We start from the raw sequence: 11,734 nt of genomic DNA on the forward strand, positions 1-11,734 counted from the left end.
TATCCTTACTATCATCATCATGATTATCATTATCTTACAATTCTGCAGGTCAGAAGTCTGATATGTGTCTCACTGAACTAAAATCAAGTTGTCAGCCTGACTGTATTTCTTTCTGGTGGCTTTAGAGGAGGACACATTGCCTTCCATTTTCCAGATTCTAGAAGCTTGTCTTGAAGGTTCATAGGACTCTTCCTCCATCTTCAAAGCCAGCAACATCAGGTCAAGTCCTTTTAATACTAACATCTCTTTGATTCTCTCTCTTCTGCCTTCGTCTTCCACTTATGAGGACTTTGTGATTACATCCAGGCCCACCCAGATAATTCAGGATCGTGTGCCAGTCTGAAGGTTAGCTGATTAGAAACCTTGTTTTACGTTATTTGTATAACTTAACATATTCAGAGGTTCCTGGAATTAAAATGTGAATATTTTGTGGTGCCTTTATTCTGCCTACCAAAAGAGTTGCTTCCCAGGTTATTAATTCCTCATGCTCCTGGCCCCAGAAATAAATCGGTGAGTACCAAAGCGATGTAGATGGGGCCCAAACGTTCCCTGCTACCAGTTCCTTGTCTTAATCGAAACCCAGATCTTTTCAAGAAACATCATTTTACTTTTGGCCTTCTCAAATGGCTGTTACTAATCTCATGGCTTACACACTTAATACTTTATATTGTTAGTAATCCCCATAGTCCAACCTCTCCTTTTCTTTGTCCAGTGTCCAGGTACCATTGTGTAGTGGCAAAATAATGAATTATGGAAACATATTATTTGTACTTTAATCTCAATTCCTTTACTTATTTACAGTGTAATTCTATACAAGTTATTCAATATTCTTGTGTCTCTGTTTTCATGTATGAAGTTCAACAATAGTATATTTTTAATAGGGAGATTTTGAGCATTATATAACATAGTATCTGTGAAGTGCTTAGAACAGTACTTAATAAAGAGCTATATTAGTGTTTGTCAGATGATGATGGTGATGGTGATGATCTGTCAATCTAAAGGATATTCTTACTTATTTGTCAATTATCCTCTCTGTTTTTACTTTACCCATTTTCTTGGATGACTTTAAAGTCCATAAACCACTCATTTTCCTCACAGGTCCTTGACTTCCCAAACATTCACCTGTATTGGATGTAAGCAGGCTACTCCCATGGCTACACCACAGGATGTCTGAAGTTCAATATCTTACTATGTGATCATGACCTTCTACTTTTTTCCAACTCGCTCCCTCCCATTACACCAGCTCTCTGAGGCTATTGTGATTTTCTTTATCTTAGTCCATCAGCTCTGAACTGAATTTGCTTTCTCCCACTATGAATGCAATGGTCAATTGCCAAAATATTCTTTTGAGTACCATCGTGTTCTTTCTATCATGTTTACCCTATTAGTCACTAAATTTGGAAAAAGTCTTAAAATTTGTCTTCTCTTCTCCTATATCAAGGAGCTTAGGTGTTTATAATTGTGCAAATGTACAAATTAGTTCTTCTACAAAATATTTTTTTCAAATGACAACTTGCACATCAGAGCTGCTAGGAGCTGCTTATCAATCTTTTTAATATTCTTTAATCATTTCCTCTTTTAGTTAACCCAAATAATTATTATAGACTTTTTCACTCTCTTCAAGCCTTCTCACCAATATCCATTCTTACTTTGAGTACAAAACTAACTTCTATTTAATGTAGAAAAATATCAATTAAGTGAGAATTTCCATTTTAACCAGAGGATTCTGTGCTATTTTTATACCTTGGTCTATCCACTCCTCCTTTCCTCTAATTTTAGAAAAAGCAGTGTCTCTTCCTTCATCGAAAGCTAATTCCACCAGTGTTATTTTAGGCTGCGTCTCCTTCCAAAACCTGAAGGCCATACTCTATCAATTAACTCATTCTTTTTTTCTAAGTATTCAAAATGTTCCTCTAGTCTCCAAATTAATTAAGCATAAGAACACCTTTATTGTCTCCCATTAAAAGCAAAACCAAGTAGAATATGGGTTGCTATTCAACCCTAACTGCACCCTGTATTTCACCTTCATTTTATTAAATTTGCAATAAAAAAATCCTTTTTACATTTGCTCTTCTCTTTCCCTTTCCTCCAATAAATTGTTTTCTGAAGTTTTAAGTATTTATAATGTTTATTATTTTTGTTATTTTTTATTGAGTTATAATTTACAACCCATAACATTTATGTATTTAAGGTGTACCATTCAGTGCCTTTTGGTATAATCACAAGTTTTGAAACTATTACCACTATCTAATGGCAGAACAGTTTCATTACCTCTGATAGAAACCCCATAACTATTGGCACTCACTCCCCAATTTCCCCCAGACCTGGCAATTACTAATATACTTTATGTTTTTATAAATCTGCTTACTCTGGATATTTGTTGTAGGTGGAATCATAGCTACATGGCCTTTTATGTCTGGCTTCTTTCAGTTAGCATATTATCTCTGAGGCTGATTTATATTGTGGCATGAATCAGTGCTTTATTCTTTTTATAGCTGAATAATATTTTTTGTATGAATGTACCACAATTCATTTTTCCATTCATCAGTGGATGGATGTTTAGGTTCTATATTTTAGCTATTGTAAATAATTATCATATAAATATTAAGTACAAGTTTTGTGTGAACATATGTTTCATATATGTATACTGATATATATATGTACTCATATATATATGTACTCATATATATGTACTCATATATATATATATGAGTAGAATTGCTTGGTCCTATGATAACTTAATATATAGCTTTTGAAGAACTGGCAAACTTTTTCTAAAGCAGTTCCACCAGTTTACATTTCAATGAGAAATATATAATAATTCCAATTTCCCCCTATCCTTTCCAATACACATTATTTTCTGTCTTTTTGTTTATAGCTATCTTGCTAGGTGTGGAGTAATAGATCATTGCAGTTTTGATTTGCATATCCCTGGTGACTAATAATGTTGCAGTTTTTCTGATATGCTGATTGCCATTCATATATTTTCCTTGGAGAAATATGTATTCAAATGCGATGCCCACTTTTTAAAATTTTTTTATTTTTATTTTTATTTATTTATTTATTTTGAGACAGGGTCTCACCCTGTCGCCCAGGCTGAAGTGCAGTGGCACCATCTTGGCTCACTGCAACCTCTGTCTCCTGGGATCAAGCGATTCTCCTGCCCCAGCCTCCTGAGTAACTGGGACTGCAGGCATGCACCACCACACCCGGCTAATTTTTGTATTTGTAGTAGAGACAGGGTTTCACCATGTTGGCCAGGCTAGTCTCAAACTCCTGACCTCAGGTGATTCGCCTGCCTCGGCCTCCCACAGTGCTGGGATTACAGGCATGAGCCACCACGACTGGCCACGATGCCCACTTTTAATTGGGCTATTTGTGTTTCAATTTTTGAGTTGTAAGAGTTCAAAATATATTTGAGGTACTGAAACATTATCAGATATATGGCTTGAAAAATTTTTCTGTCATTTTGAGGTATTGTTTTCACTTTATCGATAGTATCCTTTGAAGCATAAAAGTTTAATTTAGATAAAATTTAATTCACGTATTTTAAAAATTGTTATGAGTTTATAAATATTTCTCATTTTTGTTGTAAAATATACATATAATATTTTTTATTTTATTTTTTTAAGTTTTAACATTTTTAGATTTAATTTTAGTGACAAAAATTGTGTATATTATGTAAAACATAATGGCTTTAAATATGTATACATTGTAGAATGCCTGAATCAACCTAATTAATGTATAAATTAACTCACATCTTTATCATTTTTTTGCGGTGAGAACACAAAATCTACTCTGTTAGTCACTTTTAAGAATATGATGTGTTGTCATTAACTATAATCACCATGTAGTACAATAGGGTTCTTTTATTTTCAATTTTTAAAATATAGTATATGTAATTATGTTTTAACTCACAGAGTAATAAAATCTCAAATGGCATTTGACTGTCAATATTGGAAATTATCAAAAGAAGAAATAGTCCAACATCCATCTTCCCTCAACTGAGTTTTACGTCCATTTTTCCAGAGTCCTCTAAGTGATTGTCCATTCCAGGCTTGTGCACAGGGAATCACAGAGAACTGACTCACTACCTCCTGAGAGAAGGAATTCCTTTATTGAACAGTTCTACTAATAAACAAAAAAAATTTTTTTAATTAAATCATACTTTGTTACTCTGGTATTTCTGTAATTAGTTGTCTCTGTTAACTGCTGGCCATATAGATTGAACCTAGCCCCACTCCACCTGAATTTACAAATACCTAAATAAACAAAGTATGAAAATACATCAAATACCTAAAGGAAGCAGTCAGGGCCCTTCCACATCTTGTCTTCTCTCTGCTAAATTTATTATCTGATGATATGGTCTCAAATCTCATAACAATTCTTGCTACTCTCCTTTGAACAGGTCCTGCTTGGCTGCATTTGACATGGATCTGTCACCTAGGCTGAGTGCGGTGGTGCAAACTTGGCTCACTTCACCCTCAACCACTCGGGCTCAAGTGATCCTCCTGCCTCAGTCTCCCAGGGAGCTGGGACTATAGGTGCATGCCACTATGCCCAGCTAATTTTTCTTTTTCTGTTTTTTTTTTCTTTTTTTTTTTTTTTTTTTTTACTTTTTATAGAGATGGAGCCTTACTATGTTGCCCACTCTAGGTCCAACATTTAATGTATCTCAGCTGTAGTCTGCAGAAGTTTGAGAATAGCAAGTCACAGAAGGTTAGTCTCGGAAGAAATCTGTAAGAACATCCTTTGTAGTGGCTTTCAGTATGAAAAATGATGCAAGGAGTTGAAGTGATTTTCTGAGTCACAGAGTAAAATCCCTATTTCTCATGCCAGTTATCTTACTTTGAGCAGTTAGTCATTTTTTTTACATGTACAGAACGTGCAGATTTGTTACATGGGAGTATATATGGCATGGCAGTTTGCTGCACCTATTGACCTGTCCTCTAAGTTTCCTCCCCTTACCTGCCCCCAACATTCCCTAGTGTGTGTTGTTTTCCTCTCTGTGTCCATGTGTTCTCAGTGTTCAACTCCCACTAATGAGTGAGAACATGCTGTGTTTGATATTCTGTTCCTGTGTTAGTTTGCCATGATGGCTTCCAGCTTCATCCCTGTCCCTGCAGAGGACATGATCTCATTCCTTTTTATGGCTGCATAGTATTCTATGGTGTATATGTAACACATTTTTCCTTATCCAATCAATCATTGATGGGCATTTAGGTTGATTCAATTCCATGTCTTTGCTATTGTAAATAGTGCTGCAATAAACATACATGTGCATGGGTAGAATAATTTATATTCCTTTTGGTGTATACCCAGTAACGGGATTTCTGGGTCAAATGGTATTTCTGGTTCTAGATCCTTGAGGAATCACCATACAGTAGTTCACAATGTTTGAACTAATTTACGCTCCCACCAATAGTGTAAAAGCTTTCCTATCTCTCCACAGCCTTGCCAACATCTATTGTGTCCTGACTTTTTAATAATCGCCATTCTGACTGGCATAAGATGGTATCTCATTGTGGTTTTGAATTTCTCTGATGATTAGTGTCATCCCCAGGTATTTTATTATCTGTAGTGACTGTGAATGGGAGTTCATTCATGATTTGGCTCTCTGCTTCCCTATTGTTTTGGTGTAAAAGAATGCTTGTGATCTTTGCACACTGATTTTATATCCTGAGACTTTACTGAAGTTGCTTATCAGCTCAAGAAGTTTTGGGGCTGAGATAATGGGGTTTACTAAGTATAAAATCATGTCATCTGCAAACAGACACAACTTGGACTTTCTCTCTTCCTATTTGAGTACCATTTATTTCTTTCTCTTGCCTGATTGCCCTGACCAGAACTTCCCATGCCATGTTGAATAGGAGTGGTGAGAGAGGGCATCCTTGTCTTGTACTGGTTTTCAAAGGGAATGCTTCCAGCTTTTGCCTGTTATAAATAGCTCTTATTAGTTTGAGATATATTCCATCAATACCTAGTTTATTGAGAGTTTTTAACATGAAGGGATGCTGAATTTTATCAAAGGCCTTCTGCATCTCTTGAGATAATCATGTGGTTTTTTCATTGATTCTGTTTATGTGATGGATTATGTTTATTGATTTGTGTATGTTGAACCAGCCTTGTATCCCAGGGATGAAGCCGACTTGATTGTGGTGGATAAATTTTTTATGTGCTGCTGGATTCATTTTGCTAGTGTTTTATTAAGGATTTTTGCATCAATGTTCATCAGGGATATTGGCCTGAATTTTTGTTTGTTTGTTTGTTTGTTTTGCTCTCTCTTTCCAGTTTTGGTATCAAGATGATGCTGGCTTCATAAAATGAGTTAGGGAGGAGTCCCTCCTTTTCAATTGTTTGGAATAGTTTCAGAAGGAATGGTGCCAGCTCCTCTTTGTACATCTGGTAGAACTCAGCTGTGAAGAACTCATTCCTGGCAGTATTCACCACCTGCTAACTAAAGAGCCCTTGGGCCTTCAATAACTAGCAACAATACCAAGGTAGTATGTCCTGGGCCTTGGGTTAGACTTGTTGTCTTCAGGTGAGGCTCAGTACATTCCCAGCTTTGGTGGCTAAGGTGAGAGATGCTTCCTGCTTGAGAAAAGTGAGAGAAAATTAAAGGGAACTTTGTCTTGCCCAATAGGTACCAGGTCTGCCAAAGGGGGGGTAGGGCATGAAGTGAGCTATGGGTGCCCTGATTCTAGGCCTTGGCTTTAGCATTTTTGGACCTGCTATTGGCCAGAAAAGCAAAAAACCCAATGACCAGAAGGGTGAGTACCAGGCCAGGCAGTATTCACTAAAAGCTGACCCAAGAACCCTTAGGACTTAAGGGTACATCTGCAACAGCCTGGAAGTACTCCCTGTGGAGTACACACCATTTCAGTACAGGAATGCAGTGCATAATAATCACAACATAGAAAAAGGGGTATCAATATCCTCAAGCATTTAAATTTGTGTTACAAACAATCCAGTTCTTTCAGTTGTTTGTAAATGTACAATTAAATAATTATTGACTATTATCCCTCTGTTGTGCTATGAATTACTAGGTCTTTCTATTTTGTTGTATCTATTAACCATCCCCATTTCCTCCCAAACCCCCACTAATCTTCTCAGCCTCTGAAAACAATCCTTCTGTTCTCTATATCCATGGGTTCATTTGTTTCCCTCTTTACATCACATAAATAAGTAAGAACATGTGATGTTTGTGTTTCTGTGCCTGGCTTATTTGATTTAAAATAATAATCACCAGTTCCACTCACATTGTTGCAAATGAAAAGATCTCATTTATCTTTATGGTTGAATAGTACTCCATTCTGCATATTTTCATTAGGTTACTTCCAATTTGTGGCTATTTTCAACAGTGCTGCAACAAACATGGGGGAGCAGATATATTTTCAATATACTGATTTCCTTTCTTTTGGGTATATACCCAGCAGTGGGACTACTGGCTTGTATGGTAGCTTTATTTTTAGTTTTCTTGAGAAAACTTCAAACTGTTCTCCATAGTGGTTGCTCTAATTTATATGGCCGCCAATAGTATATGAGGGTTCTCTCCTCTCCACACCCTCACCAGCATTTGTTATTGCCTGTCCTTTGAATATAAACCATTTTAACTAGGGTGAGATGATATTTTATTGTAGTATTGATTTGCATTTCTCTGATGATCAATGATAATGAGCACCTTCATACATACCTGTTTGCCATTTGTGTGCTTTCTTGAAAAATGTTTATTCAAATCTTTTACCCATTTTTAATCAGATTATTAATTTTTATAGAGTTGTTGAAGCTTCTTATATAGTCTATTTATTACTCCTTTGTTAGATGGATAGTTCGCAAAAGTTTTGGCCCATCCTGTGGGTTTTCTCTTCACTTTATTAACTTTTTTTTCTGTGAAGAAGCTTTCTAACTCGATGTGGTTCCATTTGTCCATTTGTGCTTTGGTTGCCTGTGCTTGTACGGTATTACTCAAGACATTTTTGCCGAAACTAATGTCCTGGAGAGTTTTCTCAATGTGTTATTGTAGTAGTTTCATACTTTGAGGTCTTAGATTTAAGTCTTGAATTCAGTTTGATTTGATTTTTGGTGAAAGAGAAGGGTCTAGTTTTATTCTTCTGCATTTGGATATCCAGTTTTCCCAGCATAATTTATTAAAGAGACTGTCTTGTCCCCAGTGTACATTCTTGGCATCTTTATTGAAAATGAGTTCACTGTAGGTGTGTGGATTTGTTTCTGAGTTATCTATTCTGCTCCACTGGTGTGTGTGTCTGTTTTTATGTCAGTACCATGCTATTTTGGTTACTATAACTGTAGTATAAATTGAAGTCAGGTAATATGATTTCTCCAGTTTTGTTCTTTTTGCTTATAATAGATTTGGCTATTCTGGGTCTTCTGTAGTTCCATCTACATTTTAAAATTGTGGGGTTTTTTTTCTATTTGTGTGAAGAATGCATTGGAATTTTGATATGAATTGCATTGAATTAGTGGATTTCTTTGGGTAGTATAAAAATTTTAATAACATTGATTCTTCCAATTCATAAATATGGAGTACCTTTCTATTTTTTTGTGTCATCTTCAATGTTTTTTATCAGTGTTCTATAGTTTACACTGGAGAGATCTTTCACTTGTTTGGTTAAATTAATTATTAAGTGTTTAATTTTATGTGTGGCTATTGTTAATTTGATTACTTTGTTTTTCAAATTGTTCAATGTTGGGTTATAGAAATGCTATGAATTTTATGTTGATTTTTAAACCTGCAACTTCACTGAATTTGTTTGTCAGTTATCATGGTTTTATTGGTGAAAACTTTAGGTTTTTCCAAATATAAGGTCATATAATTTGTAAACTAAGATAATTTGACCTCTTTCTTTCTAATTTGGATGCCCTTTCTTTCTTTCATCAGATTGCTCTAGCTGATCTTCCAGTACTATGTTGAATAACAGTGATGAATGTGGGCATCCTTTTCATGTTCCCAGTCTTAGGTGAAAGGCTTTAAGCTTTTTCTCATTCAGTATGATATTAGCTGTGAGTCTGTCTTATATGGCTTTTATTATGTTGAGGTATGATACTTCTATACCCAGTTTTTTGAAGGTTTTTATTATGAAGGGATGTTGAATTTTATCAAATGCTCTTCAGTTACAATGGAAAAGGTCATATGGTTTTTGTCTTTTATTATATTGATATAATATATTGCACTGATTGATGTGCATATGTTAAAGATTATTGCATCATAGGATAAATACCACATGGTCATAATGAATGATTTTTTAAGGTATTGTTGAATTTGTCTTGCTAGATTTTGTTGATGATTTTTGCCTCTATATTCATCAGAGATATGCATCATCACTGGCCTGTAGTTGTTTGTTTTTTAATGTATTTTTGTCTGGATTAGTTACCAGGATGATAGTGACCTTGCAGAATAAGTCTGAATGTATTCCTTCTTCCTCTATTTTCTGGAACAGTTGGAATAGAATTGGTATTACTTCTTGTTTAAATGTTTGTTGGAATTAAGCAGTGAAGCCATTAGGTCCTGCAGTTTCCTTTACTGGGAAATTTTTATTATGGCTTCAAACTTGTTACTCATTTGTCTATTCAGGTTTTAAATTTCTTCATGATCCATTCTTGGTATGTTGTATGTGTCTCGGAATTCGTTTTTTTAAATTTTCAAATTTATTGTAACATAGTTCTTTATCATAGTCAGTAATAATCCTTTAAATTTACATGTTATCAGTTGTAATGTTTCCTTTTTCAACTCTGATTTTATTTATTTGGGTATTCTCTCATTTCTCATTTAGTCTGGCTAATGATTTGTCAATTTTTTTTTATTATTATACTTTAGGTTTTAGGGTACATGTGCACAATGTGCAGGTTTGTCACATATGTATCCATGGGCTATGTTGTTTTGCTGCACCCATTAACTCGTCATTTAGCATTAGGTATATCTCCTAATGCTGTCCCTCCCCCCTCCCCCCACCCCACAACAGTCCCCGGAGTGTGATGTTCCCCTTCCTGTGTCCATGAGTTCTCATTGTTCAATTCCCACCTATGAGTGAGAACATGCGGTGTTTGGTTTTTTGTCCTTGCAATAGTTTACTGAGAATGATGTTTTCCAGTTTCATCCATGTCCCTACAAAGGACATGAACTCATCATTTTCTATGGCTGCATAGTATTCCATGGTGTATATGTGCCACATTTGCTTAATCCAGTCTATCATTGTTGGACATTTGGGTTGGTTCCAAGTCTTTGCTATTGTGAATAGTGCCGCAATAAACATACGTGTGCATGTGTCTTTATAGCAGCATGATTTATAGTCCTTTGGGTATATACCCAGTAATGGGATGGCTGGGTCAAATGGTATTTCTAGTTCTAGATCCCTGAGGAATCGCCACACTGACTTCCACAATGGTTGAACTAGTTTACAGTCCCACCAACAGTGTAAAAGTGTTCCTATTTCTCCACATCCTCTCCCGCACCTGTTGTTTCCTGACTTTTTAATGATGGCCATTCTAACTGGTGTGAGATGGTATCTCACTGTGGTTTTGATTTGCATTTCTCTGATGGCCAGTGATGATGAGCATTTTTTCATGTGTTTTTTGGCTGCATAAATGTCTTCTTTTGAGAAGTGTCTGTTCATGTCCTTCACCCACTTGTTGATGGGGTTGTTTGTTTTTTTCTTGTAAATTTGTTGGAGTTCATTGTAGATTCTGGATATTAGCCCTTTGTCAGATGAGTAGGTTGCAAAAATTTTCTCCCATTCTGTAGGTTGCCTGTTCACTCTGATGGTAGTTTCTTTTGCTGTACAGAAGCTCTTTAGTTTAATGAGATCCCATTTGTCAACTTTGGCTTTTGTTGCCATTGCTTTTGGTGTTTTAGACATGAAGTCCTAGCCCATGCCTATGTCCTGAATGGTATTGCCTGTGTTTTCTTGTAGGATTTTAATGGTTTTAGGTCTAACATTTAAGTCTTTAATCCATTTTGAATTAATTTTTGTATAAGGTGTAAGGAAGGGATCCAGTTTCAGCTTTCTACATATGGCTAGCCAGTTTTCCCAGCACCATTGATTAAATAGGGAATCCTTTCCCCATTTCTTGTTTTTGTCAGGTTTGTCAAAGATCAGATAGTTGTAGATATGTGGCATCATTTCTGAGGGCTCTGTTCTGTTCCATTGATCTATGTCTCTGTTGTGGTACCAGTACCATGCTGTTTTGGTTACTGTAGCCTTGTAGTATAGTTTGAAGTCAGGTAGCGTGATGCCTCCAGCTTTGTTCTTTTGGCTTAGGATTGACTTGGCGATACGGGCTCTTTTTTGGTTCCATATGAACTTTAAAATAGTTTTTTCCAATTCTGTGAAGAAAGTCATTGGTAGCTTGATGGGGATGGTATTGAATCTATAAATTACCTTGGGCATTATGGCCATTTTCATGATATTGATTCTTCCAACCCATGAGCATGGAATGTTCTTCCATTTGTTTGTATCCTCTTTTATTTCATTGAGCAGTGGTTTGTAGTTCTCCTTGAAGAGGTCCTTCACATCCCTTGTAAGTTGGATTCCTAGGTATTTTATTCTCTTTGAAGCAATTGTGAATGGGAGTTCACTCATGATTTGGCTCTCTGTTTGTCTGTGATTGGTGTACAAGAATGCTTGTGATTTTTGTGCATTGATTTTGTATCCTGAGACTTTGCTGAAGTTGCTAATCAGCTTAAGGAGATTTTGGGCTGAGACGATGGAGTTTTCTA

Source organism: Hylobates moloch, unplaced genomic scaffold, assembly GCF_009828535.3.
Source record: "Hylobates moloch isolate HMO894 unplaced genomic scaffold, HMol_V3 SCAFFOLD_7, whole genome shotgun sequence".
NCBI classification, from domain to species: domain Eukaryota; kingdom Metazoa; phylum Chordata; class Mammalia; order Primates; family Hylobatidae; genus Hylobates; species Hylobates moloch.